We start from the raw sequence: 24,527 nt of genomic DNA on the forward strand, positions 1-24,527 counted from the left end.
AGTCAAGAATCATTTGACAAAATGTTATCAGACTGGCCAAGACAGTCAACTAGCAATGATGAACCTGAGAGCAACACCAGTCGAAAGTAACTTGAGATCACCAGCAGAAATGTTATTTGGTAGACCCATCAGAACCACATTATCAAGTCACTATTTCTCGAGAGATTCTACTACCACTGATTTTCTCTTGAATAGGCAAGACAAGGTGAAGGAAGTGCATTATCGACATGCACGTTCTAATCTACCACCTCTGCATGTAGGACAGCCAGTGAGAGTTATACATCCAAGATAACACACTTGGATACCAGCTAAAGCATCCAAAGTCTGTGAGGAACCCAGGTCTTAAGAAGTATCAAAGCCGAGCGGAGGAATCTTGAGAAGGAACAGATCACACGTGAGGGAAATTCCATCCACCATCCCCACTCCAAAGCAGGGCTCGAAATTAGCGGTTGCCCGGGTGACGTTGGCAACCAAAACTGCCATCATGGTTGCCCGGATGGCAACCAAGAAAATTCCGTGGTTTTTTTTCTCAAAGAGAATAAAATTCTCTTGAATTTTGCAGCAAGCAAAATTGCTTTTCCAGTCCAAAGTTTACAACTTCTGGATCAGGAATATATCTTTCAAGATCACATTGGCACAAAGTTTTAGCTCAAAAAGATCGCCCAAATCTAGCACATGAGCCTGCCAATGACTTCTAAGATTGACTGCCTGTCTGTCAAAGTCCTCCCTAAGAACCATAAAGCTTACATTTTGACATGATATAAGTTAATTGTTGCAAGTTGTAAAATGCAATTTACAGGAGGCCTTTTCCGTGGCACTGATTCGTCACCACATTTTCTACTTTTGAAAATATTAATTAGATTAATAACACAACCATACACATCTCAATGTTCCAAAAAGACCTTACCCTTCTTTACATTGGTCAACAGAAAGAGGTTTTTGTCATTTTTGGCACTTTAATGTATCAGAATTGTTTAATTCAAATCGTAAAGAATAAAGATAACCCATTCAATTAATTTCTCATACTCAGAATACCCTCAAAACATTTGTAATTTGTTTTCCTATGACGTCGAATTGAAAAGTTCTGTTAAGAGTTTTTTGTCAGAATCCAAGATGGCCGTCAAGGTGGCGGCCAAGGGACAATATTCAAGTTTTCAGAACATCAAAATAAATTCATTCAGTATACGACTCCAGGATTGAAAAGGTGTAGGTTAGAAAAACTTATCAATATGTTGAAAAGGGTGGTAAAGATAATGACAATATAGTACATTTAAGTCTGTAAAATGCAGTAAAAAAACCAACTCAATTTCTTAATAATTGTATATTATTATATAGGAAAGTTTCTAGAAAGTTTCAAGACAATTCCTTTATTTTCCTTAGATATATGGTAGATCAAGTATTTTGCTAATTTTCATTTTTGGGGAAAACAATTTCAAAATGCAATTTTCTTATTAAGATCTCAGCCGAATTACTTTTCATCACCTATGAATAATATCAACTTGTAGAAAATTTATTCATCTTTCATATGACACTGATTTTGTGTTCGAAGATTAACCTGATTTAGGAATACAGGCCATAGATTCAAAATACAGATAAAGTGGGGGTAGCTTCGAAATATTCCTTTGAGTTGTGTATTGATGTGTAAGAACGTCATCTCTATTACCTGCAGTGCAAGTGTATCTTATAACTGTTTCCAAGAGACTTCATTAAATAAATTTCTTTATGATGTATCAGAAACACCTTTTTTGCCTTTACATCCTTCTGAATCACATTTCTATTACCATGCACATTACATACTGGACATTACGGTGTGTTAGTCATACCAACACAATCGATGCGAGAGGCTGATCCAAGCTATTGTATTATTTGAATGACATACCATTCATCACTTTGCAATCATTTTACTGGGTGTGACTGCCACACTGAGGTTGCTTTTTGGCATCAATTTAGCGCAAAATCGCTTAATACATTCAGCATATTTTCCTTTTATCTGAAGCAAATGAAGATACTTATGGTGGCATGAAGCCTGCCAATATTCTCGTTGATACATCCTCTTTCATATCGAATGTTGAGATTGTGAATTTATTACTAACATTCATAATAAATCTGATCAATAACAGTGCATGTGCATTTTTTAACAAAAAACATACAAATTTTGGCCAAAAGTCTTAATTCTTTCAAAAAATATATCAACCGACTTTAAATCGAAGAATAAAGGGATTGTAGTAAATTCTATCAACAAAATAATATATCATTTCGCATTTTATTAAGGCCTATTTCCATTTTCTGGGTTGAAAATGTGACAATATACATTAGTGTATCCAAGTCTCCGATATGCAGTAAAAAAGCTAAATTTCTGAAAATTGAATTTTCAAGTTTGAGACATTATAAGTTTGTGACTAAAAACGATATCAATTTGGAATTTCGTCCACTTAATAGTTGTATATTAGGAAAGTTTTCTAAAAATTTTTGAGGCGATTCCTTTATTTTCTTTGGGTTTATGGTAAATCATGTATTTCGCAAATTTTCAATTTTTTGGAAAAAATTCTCAAAATTGCACTTTTCTTATTAAAATCACAGCCGAATTAGCTTTTCATCACCCATGAATAGTATCAACTTGTAGAAAATTTATCTATCTTTCATATGACACTAATTTTGTGGCAAATGAATGTTTGTGTCGGAATCTATGTACGAAAAACCAAATCCCATGAATATGGCGGCCATTTTGGACGCCATCTTGAATTTGAACCCCATGGGACAATATTTCGTTTTGGGAACATCAAAATTCATTCACTACACATCTTACGGATTACAAAAATGTAGGTTAAAAAAATATATCATTCGGGTGCATGGGAACCCTATCTCTCTCCCCTACTAGTTGAGCATGCTTCCAAAAAATAAAACGATATTTCTCTGATCTGCTCTTGACCTGTTTCATGCATGTAATGCGCGTCTAGCATGTTGGCTTATTAAATAAACTTTGACGAGAGAAAAGTCATACATGGTTGTCAACAAAATTTATTTATAATCGTATTTCTATCGTTAATTTAAATACTTTCGAGAAAAATACAGATTTCCTCCCCTTTTCGGGGGGGGGGGGTATTAGACTAGTACCAGTAAGTAAATTGAGCATGCTTCCAAAAAACAATACAATATTTCTCTGATCTGCTCTTGACCTGTTTCATGCATGTAATGCGCGTCTAGCATGTTGGCTTATTAAATAAACTTTGACGAGAGATAAGTCATACATGGTTGTCATCAAAATTTATTTCTAATCGTATTTCTATCGTTGATTTAAATATTTTCGAGAAAAATACCGATTTTCTCCCCTTTTCGGGGTGGGGGTATTAGACTGTTTGAGGAAATACATCGTTAAAACTCTAACGCACAAACGACTTGATCCACAGAAAATGGCTATATTATGTGTCACAATTTTTGAGAATATGCACATTTTGTCTCTTCAGACCTAACCTGGCAAAGGCTTTGGGTAGCGTTATTTGTCTTCAACTGTCAAGAAATCAGAAGGATTGAAAGCATGGAAACTTGGGATCTCAAGCCTTAATATGGTTGTTGTTTACCTGATTGCTAAGAAAGCATGAATGCCTGTAGCAAACAACCAGAGAACCAACAGCTTAATGTCCTCTCCAAAACCTGGTAATGCATGAGGATGCGCCTAACAAAAGAGCACTGATGCACCAAGTTGGAATCAAATCCAGGTCAGCGGAATCTGAAACCCCCTCTCTACCGACTGAGCTATCATTCCTGATTAGGCCAAGAAAAGGACAAGAAAACCATTAAGGGTAGAAAGGCTTACTAAATTGGGAGATGTTTTCTATGTCTAAGTGTCATTATGTAATATGTCATGAGGTTTGCATACATCTGCTGAATAGAGACAACCAGAGAGGGGCATACAATAAAAGTCCCTGAATGTGGAGAGGAGGTATATCAGCTTAAGTAGTCTTTGATGTTGTCCTTCAGGTATTTTCGGCTACAGCAATAGTGTCAGTGACTCCGGCTGTTAAAAACTGATGCCTTAAATGCTCGGTTTAAGAAAATTCCTCTCAACATGCATACATTTGTAAAGGACATTGCATTGACAAAGGCAAAGCTTGGGAAAACAGGTACACATGCCACTATTGTAGGGCTTACACTAACGCTACTGTTCGTTCCATGGAGATTTAGATCAATGTAAATCTTGAAAGACATCCATGGTATAACAAATATGTCTGTGAAAATATCTAAAACTGATGTAATTGGGATGATACCCCTACAGTATTGGTAAAACATACTAATCTGTATTTGTAATGATGATTTGTTCAAATAATAAGGCTGGAACATCTAAAGGCATAATTTTGTATCACTGCTTAAATGGAGTGGGAAAACATTGAATTGTGCAATAATTTCTTAAGTAATAAACACTCCTCGGTGTGCCAAAACGGACTCAGTGATGATCTGGCAAGTCTAACTCCTTATTGTGCTATAAATCATCTCTGAGCCAATCCAGAAAGACCCCAACTTAGTGTATTCCACCTTAAAAAACAGAGAGAAGATCGAAAACTGAAGGTCAGATGGTTACAAGCCAACCTACCTTGGCGTCATTCTAGACCGTTCTTTTTCATAGAAAGAACATGCTGCCAAAACAAATGCAAAATTTGGAGCAAGGAATATCAATCTGAAAAAGCTGGGAAACAGATGGGATATTGACAGATACCAAATCTATCTGTACCACAGCTCTTGCTCTATGCTTCTCCACTGCTGAGTACGCAGGTCTTGGTGCTAAATATTGACCCCCAAGTCTTGAATGGAGCATGCAGAGCCATCACTGGCTGTTTGCGACTAACAGAAGTGAGTGATATTTACCTACTCTGTATTATTGCCCCACCATACCTGCATACGTCAGAAGAGAAGTCATCAGCACAGATGAAAGAAAAAACAATCAGGAATATAGTATTCCACTCGTCAACCATAAACCTGCCAAGAGACTCAAATCTAGACACAGTTTTCTCCGCTCAAAAGAATCCCTTGATGACTCTGCACGCATGAAAGCGTCACCCTCTGGTCTTACAATCTCCAGTCTGTGATACACAATCTCACCTATGGACTAAGTACATCACTCTCCAGGTCCAAGTGAAGAATGGCCTACCTGATCTTGTTTGAATCACCTATGTTTCTACAATAGGAATGGAGAAACTACCTGCAACTGTAAGGATGATCATAGGATACAACACTTTTGTGTTTGCCCCCTCCTACCAGAGCTATGACAGAGTTATGAACTGCCACTGCACTAGAGTCTTTTCACAGGAAAGCTACATGTAGATCTTGTACCATTAACAGGACATGGCATCTTTAATGACCTAAGAAGAAGTGTGTCATTAATTGTCTGACTGGTAGAAGACACCTATTTATGGTAATCTGACATTTTTGGGGGAAAATGATTATTTGCTCATGGGTTGTTGGATGGGGAGGGGGCAGGGACTTAATTGGTTGCTCATGGGGTTGTCGGTTAGGCTAAAACTTTGCTGGAAACGGTGCCTATATCTTGATTGTTAGTGTTTTAAGGTGAAAATTACAATTTGCCAGTGGAAGAGCAAAGATATTCGATGCTATATATTCGGTGCCTATATTCTGATTGTTATTTTTTTAAGGTGAAAATTACAATTTGCCAATTGAAGAGCAAAGATATTCGATGCTAACAATCTTACCCCACATCTACATACTGTACCCCCCTTAGAAAGCCACCTTTTGGAGAATGAGACTCCTGTACACCTAGCCTCCAATTTGGTCATAGTATACTGAATGATTTTAAAGGGCAATATTTGCCCTGTGCCCATCTTCTCGGGTCACTACACAAGTCCTGTGTAGTCGAGGGTTCAAGCAAGATCTGGCTTTTGGGTTGATCGACTCCAGATCTTTGGCAGCGCATGGCTCTGGTAGGAGGGGGGGGGGGGCAGACCAAACGGTGATGCACTGTCTGATCCTCCACTCAGTCGTAGATAGTGTCTGCATCCCTGCTGTAGCCCCGAACTTCATATTAAGGACTTTGCACCTTCCTGTTCCAGACCATAGGCGATTAAGACATAGCCAGGATAACCATTCGTCACTTGAACCTGGGGGCGTGATTCGCTAAGTCACATTGAAAGCTTTTGCGTCACAGGCTGGATGTGGTTTGACCATAGGGGGATCATTTGACTTTGTGCATAGCCATCAAAGGATTCAGTCAAGTGAAGGAACCTGTCTTGATTCGAGTCTCTTTTTGGCAGGTTCATAGTTAAAGAGTGGAAGAAGGACATCTTGTTATTGTTTGTTTTTCCACCCGTGTTGATATCTCTATGTGTGGGGGACTGTGCCACACAATAGGTAAAGGTCATCTACTTTTTTTGGTAGCAGACAGTTGGAAATTGCTCTGCAAGCAGCATTCAGGACTGGATTAAACTTGTAGTATACAGCAGAGCTGTTGAACGGATGGTTTGGCATCTGCTTCCTATATTGTGTTAGCAATCCTCTTTTTGATGTTGTTCCGTTTTCCAGCATTGCCTTTGTCTTGGCAACATGTTCTCTGTACGCAAGAGTGACGTGAAGGTAGGCAGGCTTGCTGGTGTGTTTCATTCACTTTTACCACCATCTGACCATCAGTTTCCGGTCTGCATCTCTATTGTTAAGGTGGAAGACGCTAAGTTGGGTTTTCTCTGGATAGTAAAGAGCAAGATATGCCAGAGCATCACTGAAGGTTTTTTTTTCCACCTCTTCAAATGACTGCTTCTGTGAGGCAATGCACAGTTCATCAGCATAGGTAGCTCTTGGTGTTTGGGTGGATTAGTTGGTCGTTTGTGTAGATGTTAAAGAGGAGTTAGGCAAGGACACTTTGTGAGAGACCATTTTTCTGCCTCCACCATTTTCTGTTGGAAACACTGAGATTCACAAACAACCGGTTTGAGGGCATGTTCTGAATTAGCCTTGTCAACTTGAAGTCCTTTGTCATCACAATGACTTTCCTCGTAAGTAGGCCTACCCTATGATTAACTGTTTCATAAGCTGCAGAGAAGTCAACAAATGCTGCTCCAGTTTTCAGACCCTCCTCAAACCATCTGATGTACTGAGTCAGATTCAGACTTTCCTGGCCTGAATCTTGCCTACTGGAATGAGGAACTCAGTCACAAAGGGAGCAATGCGGTTAAAAAGGAGCCTTTCAAAGGGCTTGTATGTGTGACAGAGTAGAGAGATTGTTCTGTAACTCTTTGGGCTGATTTGGGTCTTTGCCTGGCTCGAGTTAGGCAACTATACCCTTAATTTCTACTTGCCATGGTTTTTTTCATGAAAACAGTGGTTTAACATGTCAGCAGCCCTTGGGCTGCAACACGTCTAAGAAGTGTGATCTGCTCACAGAGGACATTATATCTAATCCAGGTGCCTTGTTGCTCTTCATTATTTTCTTTGATAGCATAGCACAAGCAGACAAGACGTTCATGTTGAATGGTCTTGTGAATTCAAATGACTCTTAGTTGAGAGACTGTCTCTGCACTTTTATGAAGATTGGCCCATTCGCAGGAAATACATAGGGTTACATTGACTCCACAAGAGGATAGTGGGCCACTTGGTCGGTGGTCACTAGGGGTATAGTTTGAGACTCGCATAGTCATTTTCAAGAATCCGAATCGCTTTCCCCGGCTTTTCTGCTGTTGTGAGTCATATCCATTGATTTATTAAATTACTGTCACTTTCTTTTTTTACTATCCAGAATGGCAGTTGTCAATTTCCCCCCCACATTCAAGCGTATCGGCACCAAATGGGTAATTCTCTAAGCTCCTGAAATATTTATTGTACAGCAGCTTCGTCATCAGTCAAGCCCGGAGAATAGTTTGTACGGCATCCTCGTAGAATATTCTTCTGTAATGATTTCTTCAACAGCTTTCCAAATGTGTCGTAACGAGTAGGGAGTGCTGGAAGGTCCTGTGATGGCTGATGGCTGCATTCACCTTCAGCCCAATAGGTCGATGTTGAGTGTGCGGGAGAGGGTCAAGCACAACCTTCTCACATTTTGTTGGGTGATGCAATCTGATTTGCATCTGACCAATTCTCCACAAGTTCTCCATCTCATTGGTTTCTCCATACCCCCAGATAATGCTGTGACTGTTTAAATCCCCAATAATTGCATTTACTCGATAGCGGAGGGGGCTTCTCGAGGAAGGGAGAAAAATTGGTTAGGAGCTTTATAGAAAGAACTTAAAGAAATACTCATAAGTTCAATGGTTAGGACTTTGCCCTTAAGCTTGATGAGACAATAATAGGGCCTATACTCAAAAAGATATTTGACCTGTTAATTAACTGCTGGAATCAGTAATGCCAATATAGACTGTACAGGGACTAAACCGGTTCTAGTGAGCAACAGGCTCAGATTCAGTAATTTTTGTTGTCTACTCGATATATGTACGACATACTGAGGATCTCTTGGTATGTGTTTAAATCACGGCAGGTGATCATTGAAAAGCCTTTTTTTACCAAGTTGTCCAGATAAACCAACAACCCTGCTTGAAGGTCTGCAAGTAGACTATTGTGTTAACTGCCCCATTGCCCATGCATTGGTATAATAAAAAGAAGAAAAAAAACCTTCCAACAACACAGGAAAATTGCCAGAATTGCAGATTAGGAATTATATTTGCCATACTGATAAATAATTTCGTTTCCCATTGCAGACACTTTTAGACTTATTGGTTGGTCTTAGATATGTATTACCCTTCCTAAAATGTTATATAATAAAATGTTCCAAACAACAAACTAAATGATATTGTTAATAATACCAATTTCCTCTCCCATTTCCGTATGCAGCTAAAAGTTGCATTTTTAAACTGAACATTTTCACAAAATTCACCAAAAGTGTGCATGATATCCTTCAATTTACTATGAAAAAGCGCCCCTTGCCAAACTCAGTCGCTTCTTGGAGATTTTTTAGTCGTCTTTCCACCCCAAGTAAAATCTTTCTGCATACAGCCTTGCCCTCTCTCGATATGCCAACTGCCTGGCCAGATGGCTGAAATTAATTGCCATCACCACGATAAATGCTTAGAACTACAATAAATGCTTAGAAAAGTATAAGATGCATTTTGAGGACCAACAAAGGATATTTTTGGGAAGTTACAGGCTTAAAATATCGCCAAAAAGTGATGGTTGCTAGGGAAAATGCTGTTGCTAAGCAACATAATGGTTTCCATAGGTAATAGAAAAATCGATGAATACTCAATTATTTAGATTAGAACAGATAACATGACACAGCAGGGTATCTGAGAATGATTTATAACAATATTATAAAATCCATTAAATGATAATAGACCATACTGATGCGTATAGTCGTAAATACACACAAACATAGTGATATCCGTCACATGCAGGGGTTAATCAAACATGGCAATAATGTAATTTTTCATGATCATAAATGCATTATACATCCTAGTCTTCCTCTTTTATTAATTTTTTCATCAAAATTCACCTTCTTCATTAGTTTTTACAAATGAAAAACTTAAAAAAATACTAAAATGAATTAATTTGGTAAATAAGAGAGAATATTGAAAAGTGAATATGGTTGCTAGGGAAAATAATGTTGCTAGGCAACAGTTTTGAAATCAAATATGTATGAAATATATATTTGGTTGCTAGGCGTTATCATATCATTCAATCTGTAGTGACTTTATCCTTGTAAAGTCTATATTTATATATAATTTAGTGTAATTGATTAACAAATATAAATAATAAGTTACTGCTTTGCATTTATCACAAAAATGGGCGTGGCCTATTCAAGGCTGGTTTCCATGGTGAAGCTACACTCTGCGACACTTTTAATTCTCAGTTCTAAAAAAATCAGAAAATTTCCTTCAAAATGATGCATGTTTTTGCTTTGATCCAGTCGGGGGGATTAAAGTCCAAAATTTTGGCCTCTCGCCGCTCGCCTATTACTCTCGCAGAATTTTGATGTTTATCATGTTCATGAGGGTTGCGCAGTCGACAGGCTGAAAACCCATGAACAATATTACTGTTCTGGATCTATATTCATCATAAGATCTCGATGAGTAGTTATGATGGTAATCACCTAATTGTGTACAGTGTACATAGGTCTATGATTGTGATTATGTGTGAACTAGACTTGCCTCCTGACTATAGTCCTGGTTATTTTGGGCATTCCATACCTGAAAAATAAACATAAAAATTCCATGTTAATGCTTGGTTCAGATAATAAATATCTACAATTTTACATAAAATTAATAACTAGATCAAAATATAAAACAAATTTCAAATGTTAATAGCTTGGTTCTGATAATGGTTCCTATAAATATGAATACATTAATCAAGCACTAGATCTAGTAGACATGTAACAAATTTATATATCAATGCATTAGTTTGGCGCTGATAACGGTTTCCATGAATTTGAATACATGAATTATGCACTGTAAACCAGTGTAAATACATTATAAAATAAAACCCCATATTAATGAAATAGTTTGGTTAATCCTACGGTTTCCCTAAATTGGAACATATAGCTTTAGATCTAGTATACGAATAAAATTTCTATATTTAATGAATACATAATAAATTAAGCTCGAGATCAACAAAATAAACAAAAATTCATTCTTTTTTTTCCATTTGATAATAACAATTATCGATATCATAATCTTCACCATTACTTTCTGTTTTAGCTAGGTCTTAACATGCAGAAAGAAAATAAATTTGAACACAAGTCATGCACTAAATCTAGAATATAAAATAAATTCCATGCTAATTCTGATAATGGTTTCCATAAATAATATGAATAATGAATTATATATAAACCTGATCTGCAATATGAATTTAATTGGCTCTGATAATAATTTCTATAAATTTGAGAAAAAGAATTATGCAATAGATCTAGAATATAAAACAAAGCTCACAGTTTCTTTAATTTGACAATTATTATCATCATAATCATCACCATAATGTTCTTTTTATTATTATTTTTACTTCCGCTAAGCTTTTTTTCTACCTGAAATCCACCATGTTTTGAGTACCAACTATGAAAATAGATAATTTTTAGATCTATTATTTATGACGTACAAGGGACTGCTGTTATAAGTTCAAAGTGCTGACAGAGCAGGAATTACAAAAATTACAATCTATGCATATTAAGAAAATTTCCACATTTATGAATAAGTGGAATTATAAGCTATTCTCGTTCTTGTTCATCATGACATTTTAAATTTGAACACTGACTCTTTGCCACTCCCTAAAGTAATAAATAATATTAATTTCATGAGCCATCTAGTCTCACTTATACACTTTACTTGTAAAAGATTACCGAAATAATTATCCATGGGCTTAAAACTCTATTATGGGGCTATATGCAATAAACCACACTATATGCTAATTTATAAACATAGAGCAACGAAAATGAATATAATCGACATACCAAAATGAAATGTACAAAATTCCAGCTGACAAAATCAATGTAATAAATCTCACCTTGTAACCGTACGAAACGGATATTATAATTGGTGTACAAAAATGAAATACAAAATATACAATATACAATATTGATGAAATCAATGTTATAAAAATCTCACCTTTAGCTTGTAACCGCACGAAAGGGATATTTCAACGAGACGCGAAATCGATTAATCGATCATCGAATTTATCGTTAATGTTTACGCGAATTCCACAAGCCAAAAACTTGGCGTGGTAAAGTATTTTTATTCAGGGGTGGCGCCAGTGAATTAAAATTATCATAGGGAGCAAGACGACCTTATTGTGACGTCATTTTTCTTATTATTGAATAACGTTCTTATCGAGCTTTATGACCCAAAACGCTCTTTGATTGAATACTTCTTTACCTCTTTTGAGGTTTTTTATCATCTTAAAAATCATAGGGGATGAAAAGCCGCTGTTCCCTTCCTGTGGCACCGCCCCTGTTTTTAGAAACATTACCATTCTTGCTTTACACAATCCAATGAGAATTGTCGGCGGGAAAAGCTTTACCACCTTTTCCAAAAAAAAAGTTGTAAAGCTTTCGGCAAACGATCCTTCTTCCAAGAAAAATTATGAAAATTAGTTTGATTACCCGTAGGTGACAACAAAGCAATAATCTTCTTGATATGACACGATGAACTTGATGGAAAAGGGCGAAAGAATACGTTTCGGTCAGGCCCCTATCCTGCAGGGGGAGGGGTGCGCTTACGCTACACATCCTGGCACTAACACCTAAACTTAACCAACTTCCATAAATTTCAAAGTGTCATTAAGATCATTAAGTGATATTGCCGTATTGTTCTGCGGGTAAAACGACTCACTCATACAGCAACATTTGTTCAGTCTCAGCATGTTCATCTGTCCTCTCCAGCATGCCACATGCATCTATGGTCGCAGCTACACACATTTAGCACCAAAAATATCTCAATTGATATCCAATGAGAAGATCTTTCTCCATAGCTCCAAAATATGTCTCTACCCGCCGATATTCACAAACTTCAAATTCAAATTGATTATCAAGGGCAGAACAACCGTCCAGAGACCAATCAACAAACTCCCCGTGAGGTTTGGATAGTCTCGACGAAGTTCTCCCGTTCGAAAATGTTGTCTAGTCCGCACACAAAAACTTAAGAGTTTTATGTCCAAGTAAACGTTGTAAACTGATTTTGTATCTCATGCATGTTCTTCCTGTAAATATTCCAAAGTATGACGATTCGCAAACTGCCGTAAAATGTTTTCTGCAGTATAAATTCCGACTATTCCGTCCATCTCAAGTCGAGTCCGCGTTTGTTTGGCGTAATTTTCCTCTTCTCGGAGAAAAAATGATTCGAGTCAATAATGCTCAATTACGTGATGGCAAAATGACGCGTAAATTTAAGTCCAATATTCAGTTGGCGCCGATTACTGAAATGCACATGTGCAGTGAGCGTGACTAAAGCAAACAATACATTTTCATCTTCTTCCTGTCCATCAAAAATGTCAGATAAGGGGCACCTTCGTAAATTAGCTTGCTTTCATCCGTTTTGTTTTGTTTTTTAATACACTTCTCACTGAGATTACTGCATTGACGGAGGTGTGGCATTGTGGCTGTACAGTAGTGAGGTCGACGATGAAAAAAGGGATGAAAATTTAGAACGTACTATCGAGTCTTTAATAATATGGAATCGTGTGGGGTACTTGATTCCATCTTCATTTCCCCAATTTCGAAACAAATTCCAGATAACTTGCGAATTCTCTAATCCGTCAAATCTGTGAAATTAATAAAAGACATAAGGGGTTTTACCAATGCAATAAGTAAAACAAATAGCATTCCAATAAGTCTTCCTAACGATATCGACTGGCATACAGACACGGGGGCTACACCCAATACTCACTCCCCCCCCCCCCCCCAAAAAAAAAAAAAAAAAAAAAAAAAAAGTTTCATGACAAAGAGCAAAAAAGGAATAAAAAACGAAAGGAAAAAGGGAAGAGTGAAATCTGACTTATATGACTGTTATGTAAAAATCTATCAAAACATTTAATATACTTTCCAAATATTCAACTCCTCTCGTTTTATTATTCCCTTTTTTAATCTGTTTTCTTCCTTATCTCCTCTCCCCTCCTTCCTTCTTTTTAGGGAATGAACAGTTTGCTCTAGCGCCCCTCCCCCCCCCCCCCCCCGTTTACGCTCGTAATTTTCAAATTGATTTTTAAATCAAGCTAAGTGATTCAAGATAGCTACAAAATTACAGATTGAGAAATTTACAAGTCTTTTTATAATTAACGCATACTTGCATGCGTGAAATGTATAACATCCTCTGATAGAATGCAAAATGAATCCATCTATGGTACGTTTCATAAAGTGATTGGCAGCTAATTACATTCCAGAATTGATCTGCTTGTACGATGGCGAGAGAGAGGAGAGGGACAAGGGATAAAGTTAGGCCTAATTCTTTCTTTGAACATGTTGAAAATCATATGAAGAGGATTGTCTTAATATTTTACTGTATACTAGACCAAAGTATAAACGCATAATACATTATAGTCTAGTATTTAGCACATTTAAGAATTCATATTCGTGTAATCTCTTTGTCTCAACTTTGAGACCTTGATTTAAAAAACTAAAAATGCTCTTGCTTTCTGATTTTTGCTGAAACATCAAGGTATCTATTTCTAAGTTTTCAAACATGATTACAAGTTAATACACGTTATTAATTTAATAATAATAATGATAATAATAAATAATAAATAATAATAAAATAACAACAAGAATGATACAGTAATTAGATTTATATATTGCTTAATATTTTCTGGTTCTAAGTGCTTTACATCGTAATAAAAAGGGCAAGTAAGTTTACTCTCGCAAAAAGTTGATTTGAATAAAAATCCAACAAGCTCAACATTTAAACTTCATCAAAATCGGATGTAAAATAAGAAAGTTATAAGTCTTGCTGAGATTCACAAAACAAACATGTATTCACATCCCGCTTGATATACAAATAAAGGAATGATGATATCACCCACTCACTATTCCTATCTTTAACATGAAATGTAAAATATTTAAATTTTCTCCATGTCATGTGAAACAGTTTTATTCCCCTTGAACATGTGAAATTGCCATTGTTTTTAAATTTGGTGGTTCAGTGAAATTGCCTGGCCCTTATTGTCCAATCTGCTTTTTAAAAAAATATTGTAAGATTCAAACAGAAAAACACATAAGAAATAGTGAAGGACGTCATGACTATATCATTCGAAAGTGCATAAAGATGTTTTATGAAAAATAAGCGAAAGCTCAAAATATCATACTTTTCTTAGTTTACATCGATTCCGATTTGGATGAAAGCATTGTGCTTTTAAATTCTTCTTTGATTTAATTCAAGTTTTGAGAGTGGACTTGACCTTTTACATAATTCTTATTTTCCAGATTTGACTATAAATGTCAAAATTACCGATTTTGCCCCAGATTATCTCTCATTTTGAAAATGTAACAAACGTGGTATCAACCTTTGAATGAAGTATAAATTTCTTTCATATCCAGTGTAAACTTGCTTAGATCTTCCAGCGTTATACAATAGTCTGCAGCATCATCGCACTCTCTCATCTGGGCTGCTCTTACTATTTCTGTCCAGATGGTTTTAGGGCGAGATTCAGTATCTCACGACGTCCAGCGCTTCTTCAAAACCGACATTTCCTCTAGCTTCTGCCCGACCCACCCCACTTTCTTCGAAAAATGTCGTCCCTCTCAATTGAACAAATATGGAATTCTGATTCGAAAAAAATTATATCAGTTTAACTTTTAATAGGGTCTTTTACGCCATATTCACATTGGGGAAATTTCGCAATTAATTTTTAGTGATAGACAGTTATAAATCTTGTATCTTATTTTTACGATTTTTAGCTCAAGACTTAAGGATTCTAGCTAAATTATTTTTTTTCATCAAAATAAACCATCAAAATGTGATATTAATATCACATTATTTGCCAAGGATTTACTTTATTTACATTATTAAAACAAAACATTATGGTACACGTAAAGAATAAAAACAAAAAGGCAGATTAAAAAGAAAGATAAATTCTTGGTGGCTCTGTAGTGGCTTTAGCTAAATTTTAGTTAAAATTTAGGTAAAATTCAGTTGAATAGTTGCTCATTTTAGCAAAATTTTAGGTAATTTTACCGTACAATTAATGTCAAAAATAAAAGAAATTAAAGCTTTATTTTCTGGTTATGACCTTTGCGTTAAAGTTGGAGCAGGAGTCTTTCTTATAATTATCATATAATCATCGTACTGCTTTAAATTCAACCTCCAAGAAACAGGCATCGCAATATTTCTTTGCAATTCAATACCAAGCTCACCTACCTTCTTGAAATGTCCAAGCTTCATTACATTATCGATTATGATATATCTATCAATGCAAAGTAATAGTTCATTAGACCACAGTCTTATATATAGTCTAGATGATCCGTGCAAAAATTAGCAAGAATTGTTCAAATTATGGTACAAGCATGAAATTTGGCTGACAGGTAGAGTAAACAGTGCTGAACATTTTTAGCAGGGGGTGCCAACCTGATCTTTCCTCGTATAGCAACAGTAGCTAGGTATCATATTTATCGTAGCAACCACCATTTTTGGGGTGTTATCTACATTTTAAAAACTATATTTTGACTTCGAAGTGCCAATTTTACAATCACATATCAAGCAACGTTCCAACCATATACAGCAACAGTTGCTAAGCAACACATTTTCCATAGCAACTATATATAATATTACTAAATACAACATCTGAATCAATCAATATCAATAATATTTGAAGGGAAATGGTAAAAAAATTGTCAGAGTATGAAACCTGGGAGAAAAAAAATATCTCATAAGCCTAAAAAATACATAGCAGTCAAAATAATACTATATATGCATAATAATAGTGGTGTCTACGTAACAACCCTAATTTCTGATATGCATGATTTGATTAGTTTGATTTTTTTTCTTCATACTATTTATTTATACATGACACAGCTAACACACCGACAAAAATCATCACTGGGTCATTGAATGTGCTTACTATTTAATGATTATATAGGATCTCGCCTGTTATAAAAATGAGACAGGGTATTGCAGTGGATGAACTTTTAGGGAAGCTGAAATTCCAAATGACAAAGCATCATTGGGAAGCAATGGCGATTAATGCCCACACACTTATACTTGTCTGTAAAGTTTTGATATGTTTGACTAACTGGAATGTACAGTAGACCTGAAACAGCCTCAAACATCATTGACTGTATCACCTGTATGTGTACTGTACATAGCATGCACAGTAGACCTGAAACAGCCTCAATCAGCATTGACTGTATGTTCAATGTATAGCATGTACAGTAGACTTGAAACAGCCTCAAGCATCATTGACTGTATGTGCACTATACATAGCATGCAAAGTAGACCTGAAACAGCCCCAAGCAGCATTGACTGTATGTTCACTGTATAGCATGGACAGTAGACCTGAAACGGTTTCAAGCATCGACTGCATGTACATGTACCACTTGTGAATACATCACGAAGCAGTACATTTGTCGATTATACACCAACACATTTTAATAGAAATGGTTATCTCTGTAATTGACACTAATCATTAACGTCGCATCCTATCATGAAGATGAAGCGGTAATATGCAAGATATTGTATGTTGTACCAGGACATCAAAAAGTTTGGCTGGAAAATGGAAAGCAATGTAAAGGTGTTGGTACAGAGCTTTCCAACCTGCTTGAAATGACGTCTTTCATCATTCTTGCCCATTATATTTCAGCATCTTTAAACAAAACAAAACAAAAACTAATGATTCTAATTCCAAGTTTACAAGAAGCAATTGCCACTGTATGTATCTCTTTTATTTTATCATAATTATGGGCACTTGAGTCATAATTTACATGATATTTTGCAACAGTTTCTAGATGATGAAGGAAAACAAATCAATTACATCTACACTGTAAGTTTCCAATAGCTTGGGACTTTGGGTAGAATTCTAGCGAATTAATCGAACATACATTTTATGTGTCGCACATGCCTTCTCAATGTAGGGCATATATTTAGTCCAAAATTTAAGTTAAGGCCGTTTGGGTTAATCATAAGTGCGGGAAAGCAAGACCACTGTGAAACATGCAGTATGCTCGACAAAGAATATCAGATGCAACAGAGGAATATAACAAGAAAGTTACAGTCATCATCCTCTTTGGTGGGACAATTACTTGTTCATCAATCAAAGAGTAAGAAACATTTCTCTCCATGGGGAAATCATATTGCGAGACAAGGTGGTAGTGCCTTTAGCAGAATCATTTTCATCTGAGTTGGATATGCCAAGAAGAATTTGAGGTATATGGAAGGAAGAAGCATATCAGAACTTCATGTTAATGTTTTGTGGCCGAGTATGGATCGCGTCGAGCCAACCTAATATCATAAGTGTTTCATATACGTAGGTGACAAAGTCAGATGCGCATAGTCCTGAAAGATCTATCAAGCCATGATCGCTCTTGAAGCTGCAAGATCCCGGCCAAAATACCTGCAATTGGAACTGACAGGTCAAATTAACTTCTGCACGTGCTTTCAAGCTAGTCATGGATCCTGGAGCTGCTGGATTGATTCAGGTCAAAACACCTGGAAACAGAAAGGACAGGTCCAAATCAACTTCTGCAGGATCGAGCCATGATAGATCAATCATATAGCTGCAGAATCCAAGTCAACATGCCTAGAAACGGAACTGACATGTCCAAATCATCTCTAGCAAGATCTTTCACGTCATGATAGATCCCATAGCTACATTATTAATCCAGGTCAAAACACTTAAAATAGGAACCGACAGGTCCAAATTGACCTCTACAGAAGTCACAATGGATCATGTAGCTGCATGATCCAGACCAACACCCCTAGAAACGTAACTGATGGTCTAAATCGAATCTTACAGATCTTTCAAGTTATGCTAAGTCCTGGAGCTGCAGGATTGATCCAGGTCAAAACACCTGGAAAAAGAACAGACAGGTCCAAATCAACTGAAGCAGGATCAAGTCATTTAGCTCCAGGATCCAGGCCAGCATGCCTATATATAAACGGAACTGACTGGTCTAAATGACCTCTAGCAAGATCTTTCACGTCATGATAGATCGTGGAGCTGCAGGATTGTTCCAGGTCAAAACACCTGGTCAAAATCCACTCCTGCCCATGGCATTCGGTTTGGGAACGGCATGGAGAACTAACATGTACAAATCTTATTCTGCAGAAGTCATGATAGATCATGTAGCTGCAGGATCCAGGCCAACAGGCCAGGAAACGGAACTGAGCGGTCCCAATCAATTCTAACAGATCTTTCACGTCATGATAGATCCCGCAGCTGCGCAGGAATGATCTAAATCAAAACGCCTGGTCAAAATCAACTCCTGCCCATGGCATTCGGTTTGGGAACGGCATGGAGAACTAATATGATCTTCATTGCAGGCTACGAAAAGGAGTGGGTAAACCAAGGCAAAGTTTGTTGGCTTTTAAGCAAACGACTACTGTTAGCATGGGATAAAGTGGTATTCAAGCACTCATTTGAAAATTAACTTCTGGCAAGATTTCGGTGTTTGAAATAATTCTAAACTTGGTTGACTCAATCAATTCTTGGTGGTCATCTTTTCGTGGTTATTTCTCCAAGATCAGAGATATTTAGGTTGTAAGTAACCATGAACCCCTGGGGAGTTCTTGTAACCGTTCTTCTACAAGAGTGACCTCTTGCTAAGGCCCCCATTCCACAGAACGAAGACCATTGAAAGACCACTGAAAGACTTTAAATTGGTGAGGTCTTACAGCGGTCTTCAAGATCACTGAAAGTTGTCATCTCTGTGGAATGGCTCAGAAAGACCACTCAAAGAACTCTGAAAGACTGATGGACATTTACTGGTCTTAGACTAGTCCTATAGAGATCTTTCAATGGTCTTTCAGATATTTTTTATCCAAAAAGTGATCTTTCAGAATTCTTTCCATGGACTTTGCCTGATCTTTCAATGGTCTTTCAATGATCTTTCATGAGTCTTACAGTGATCTTCGCAAAAATCTTGAGAGACTGCCAAAAGATCATTGAAAGACTATTAAGACCTTTGCACGTTCATCGAAGGACCTCTGAAAGACTGCTGAAAGACCACAGAAAGACCATTTTCCTGTAAGACCGCTGTAAGACTGTTTTGAACCGTTTCAAAAAGTTTTGGAGCCCATGAAGACCACGAAGACCACTGAAAGATTGGTCAGGACACGTGCAAGACCTCAAAGACCATTGTAGGTTCATAAAGAGACCTCTAAAAGATCAACCAGAATTCATGGTTTTTCAAAGGTCTTTCGGCGGTCTTGTTCTCTGTGGAATGGGGTTTAAATGTTGATATTGTAGAATTCTTCCAAGGGTCGATATTTTACATATGTTTAAGTTAATCCATAATATGGTTTCCAAATGGATAAAGATTGGTGTTAGAAAGGTGAAGTTCTTTTAACATGCAATAATTATTATTATACCAATAATATGGAACCCATAGACATCGTCTTTGGAACTACGAATCATATCATGAGGTAGTTTAATTTGTGCAAGGTTCTACTTTTTAAGCATGTATTAGTACCTCTATGACTTACACATTAATAATCTTACCATACGGCCTTTAACCATTGGTTGCTACAGGAAACATATTACTTAGCAACTGGTACTTCGCATGGGCTGGTATACATGGTTCTTTGGTTGTCGTGATTAATGCATTAATGCTTTAATAGAAAAGATGTGATTCATAGAAATTATAATCCTAAAAAGATACCCTATAATAATTGTTACCGTGTAAATGTTACTTAGCAACGGTTGCTATGGTGCTCATTAGGTCTACCTATGGAAACATTCATCACATGATGAATCTATGGGCCAGATTTAATTTCTGAGCTATTCTGAGTAGATTATAATGATCTGAACTAAGATAAAGAATTTGTTGCTACGGAAGAGGGTCACTTAGCAACCGTTGCTATGAATAAATGGATCAAAACTGTTGTGATACAAAGGAACATGCTTTATATTAAAATTTGTACGGCATAGCGCTTGTGAAAATGTTACTCAAGCCCAATTAAGCTCGGTTACTAAGGTAAATATGTTACCTAGCAACTGTTGCTATGTTTGGTGAACTCACGTTGGCACCCCCTGCTAAAAATGTTTAGAATAACTTACTCTACCTTTGTGCCAATTTTCATGCTTGTACCATTTTCTGAACATTTTTTTCACCAATCACCTAGACTAATAGGGCCTGTATATCAGCACGCATCTGTATGAAGTGACAAAAAGGACATCAAAATCTATCTCCATACTTCAACACATTTTAGAAAAATACACGATTCAGTCGATATACTAACCTGTATTCTTGCGTGCTTGATGATATCAATTTTCTAAATCTGAAGGATGCTAACTGATAAACGTGGAATATAGCCCCTCATCCGAACTGTTGTATTTCTAGTGACCTGATAACGATCTGTAAAAGCCCTTTCACAATTGGTGGTGCGACTGCTTAAAACCGTTGCGATTCTATGCAACATAATTGTGACCAAAATGAGCGCAAACGATCGTACGAGCAATTGTGAAAGCCCCAATAAGGCGCGGATGAATATTATTCGAAATCAGGACAATCTTGACTTGGCGGTTCCAGATCGGAATGGTATTCATGCACAGATAACATAGCAACAATAATTTAAGGAGAGCTTATATATCCCTTTACACGGCATTGTAAAACGTTTTGAAATCAACACCCAGCCAACCTGTAAGTGGTCACCAGAGAGCGGGTGCAGAATTGCATAAAAGGGGATCAGAACAATGCACCCCCCCCCCCATCGCTGCATACTAAAGGTTTATTTAAAAAAATCATGATTTCCTTATTCTCAATGGGCAACCCCCCCCCCCCCCCCCCTCCCGATTCTTTAATGAATGTCGGAATTGACAGTTTGAAAACACTGTCGAAACTTCAAAGAGCATATCGAGATAAACTGATAATTAATTGATAACAACTGGAAACGGAGCTGGCATCAAGTTAAACAAAACAAATGCAAAATAAGTAAGATTGTAATAATAATCAACCAAAAAAAAGGAATCATTAGAATATATATGTCTATTAATCCAGAAAACTATAACCAACCTCGGCAACAAAACAGTTAAAAACATGAAAGGACAAACAACTTCTTAATCAATAACTATATAGGGAGGGGGCGCGTAAAGTGACCCCCGGACAGAACGGAGCTGGTGTTTATCAGTGTATTTACATTTATACTAAATTTAGAATAATATTAAAGCAATATATTCTATAATATTTCATTCTATTTAGATGACCCTGCAAAGATGGTAAATTGCCAATTCGTCCACTGTCAACTTGTGCACTCACCACATGGTCTACCTTCATTTAGTCTAATGCCATTCAGCCAATTTCGTCTAACAACCATTTGGTCCAATAGCCATTTGGTCCAATAATCACTTCGTCTATTACCATTTCGTCTAATACCCATTTTCTTTTCCTTCATTTTGCACAATTAACACTTTAGATTACTTAGACCAATGGTATATGGACTAAATGGAATATTGGACCAACTGGTTATTAGAAGGAATTACATCATATTAAATGAAGGTAGACCATGTGGAGAGTGGACGAACTGATGGTAGACCAAATGATAGTAGACGAGCTGGCAATTGGAAGAATTGGTTTTGTTTGGGTTTTTTTTCATAGAAAAAAAAAGGAATGAATATACAACAAATAATAAAAAAAGTAATTAAAAAAAAATAAATAAATAAAATTGTTACACTACTTTTCATACAGTGGGTGGCAAAAATAGTCAATCATGACTTATTGCCAAATAAAAACAAGGAATGGATGATGGATGGATGGATGGATGGCAAAGATCAGATTTTCGATACATCTTTTCCCCCTTTGTCTTTCCCCGGGTGATCCCCTCCCTGCCCCGGTCCTCCCATATCACTGTGCACTATTTTTCCAGTGGATAAACTTTTAAGTAAAACGGCCATAATACCTTGGTCACATTTGCTACGGCCGCCGTAGATTCTAAAATTTCTACGGCGAGTAGCAATTCTACGGTCGCCTCAGAATTTCCACGGCCACTTACTCTAGCGGTCACATATGTTACGGTCGCCGCACGGCGTATTTTTTAATTTATGAAGAAAAAAAATCTGCGGCTGACGTATGCCCTTGAAATCTGACGTACGGTCGCCCTGGGGCGACCCTGCGCTGGCCGTAGGTTTTTGACAAATACTACGGCAGACGCGAGGTGGCCGCGAGGCGCCCTCACGGCGGCCACAGGGGGACTATACATGAGTATACCATGAATTGCTTGTCACACTCATCATGATATTTTACATCAGACAATTCATTACAGAAAGTTTTCAAAGTGTCGCACCATGCCCATGCGCGTATTCTGGGCGGGAGGGAGGGAGGGTTCGGGGCCCGGGCCCCCGGGTAGGCGAAAAGGGGGCGCCAAAAAGAGGGAGGAAAGAAAGAGAAAGAAAAGGGAGATAAAAAAGGATGGGGAAAGAAGAGAAAGAGAAAAGGGAGAAAAGAAAGAGAGAAGGAAACAAGAAGAAGGGAAAAGGAGAGAAGAGAAAAGGGGAAGGGGGAGTAATAAAAGTGCGGGGGCGCCAAATTGAAGTTCGACCTAGGAAGGGGGGGGCAAATTCGACCTTTGGGGTGATTCGCGCTCGCATCGAATGATTAGTTAGATGGACATCCTGTTAATGATTACCTAAATTGCGTAGAATGTCTATTTTTGGAACGGAATATTAAAAAAGTTCAGCTCGCGCTTCGCGCTCGCATCGAATAATTTTTAAGTGCCCATCCTGATTATGATTACCAATAATGCTTAGAATTTCCAAACTTTGGGTCATTTTGGAATATAGACAATTTTCAGCTCACCCTGACAGATAGATATATACCCATCCTGCTCATGCTTACAAAACTTCTCAGAATATTCTACTTCCAGGTCTGTACACAAGCTATCAAAAATCGCGTTCGCATTATTTATTTGGACTTATGAAATAAATCTCCCTTAACCATGTTAGCTTGTTTGTATGAATAAAGTTAAGATGTTAATAAACGCGTTAGTCTTAAGTAAGAACTACACCCTAGGAAAAACAACAAAAATCAGCATTTAACTCCCCATGATAATAATGATAATAATAATGATAATGATAATAACGTCATATTTTACCCAAGTTAGCCACTGGTGAAAGGGCAATATCTGTGCTTCCTGGTCACACTTTTTCTTTAAAAAAAGTTGTCTTACATCATATTCATGGATAGTTTGCTTTTTATCAAGTCGTCATTAAAAATGTGGTCTGCAGTTGCCCTTTTCATGTGATTATGAAATAAGATAATTCAACATGCATTTAAGGCACCTGTTTGCCTGACGAGGAGGGGTCGCCATTTTTTTCCCCCAAAAGTACACATGCATATGGGCCAAAATTATAGGTCGTGGCCCTATAGGTGCAAAATTCTAAATACGCGCCTGGTGGCTCCCGAGCAGATAACACAAAAGGAGAAGGGGAAAGGAGGGACGAAAAACACGAGGGCAGCCGCACGGCCACCGTACGCTCGACGTACGGCCGCCGTAGACCGTTCTACGCCATGCCTACGGCTAGTCTAATTTCTACGGCGAGCGTAGAAAAGAAAAAATGTTATAACTCCGAGTTAAAATTCTACGGCCACCCCTACGGCCTGTAAAAAGTAGGAATCCGCCGTACGTCGACCCTGCGGCCACCGCAGATTTTCTGCGGCCGCCGTAGAAATCTCTCGAATTCAGGTATCTACGGCCACCGTACGGCCGCCGTAGAGCAAATGTGACCAAGGTATAAGATTTGCTTGACGGCGAAATATTTTAATCCACCTGCATTGTTTTACTGGTCATTATCAGGGGGTATTTGTTTCATGAGTAAAATAGATTGGATCTTAGCCAATGGGATGCAAGGACTTTGGTAGCTTATAACAATAGTCAGTGACTTTTGTTTCACGAAATTCTCCCCCGATCCCTGAAACG

At 37.3% G+C, this 24,527-nt stretch overlaps 1 protein-coding gene across 1 annotated transcript in view; it reads right to left on the reverse strand.

Moving 5' to 3' along the window:
- LOC129273049 (G-protein coupled receptor 83-like) overlaps nucleotides 1-21,054 on the reverse strand; it is a 182,573-nt gene extending 161,519 nt beyond the window's left edge. The window contains exons 1-2 of the mRNA XM_064107797.1: nucleotides 20,856-21,054; nucleotides 12,306-13,233 (exon numbers count right to left, since the gene is read on the reverse strand). The gene's annotated coding sequence lies outside the window, so the exon portion shown is untranslated. The remainder of the gene's footprint in view (nucleotides 1-12,305; nucleotides 13,234-20,855) is intronic.
- Nucleotides 21,055-24,527: the final 3,473 nt, after the last annotated feature.

Source organism: Lytechinus pictus, chromosome 12 (assembly GCF_037042905.1).
Source record: "Lytechinus pictus isolate F3 Inbred chromosome 12, Lp3.0, whole genome shotgun sequence".
Lineage (NCBI taxonomy): Eukaryota > Metazoa > Echinodermata > Echinoidea > Temnopleuroida > Toxopneustidae > Lytechinus > Lytechinus pictus.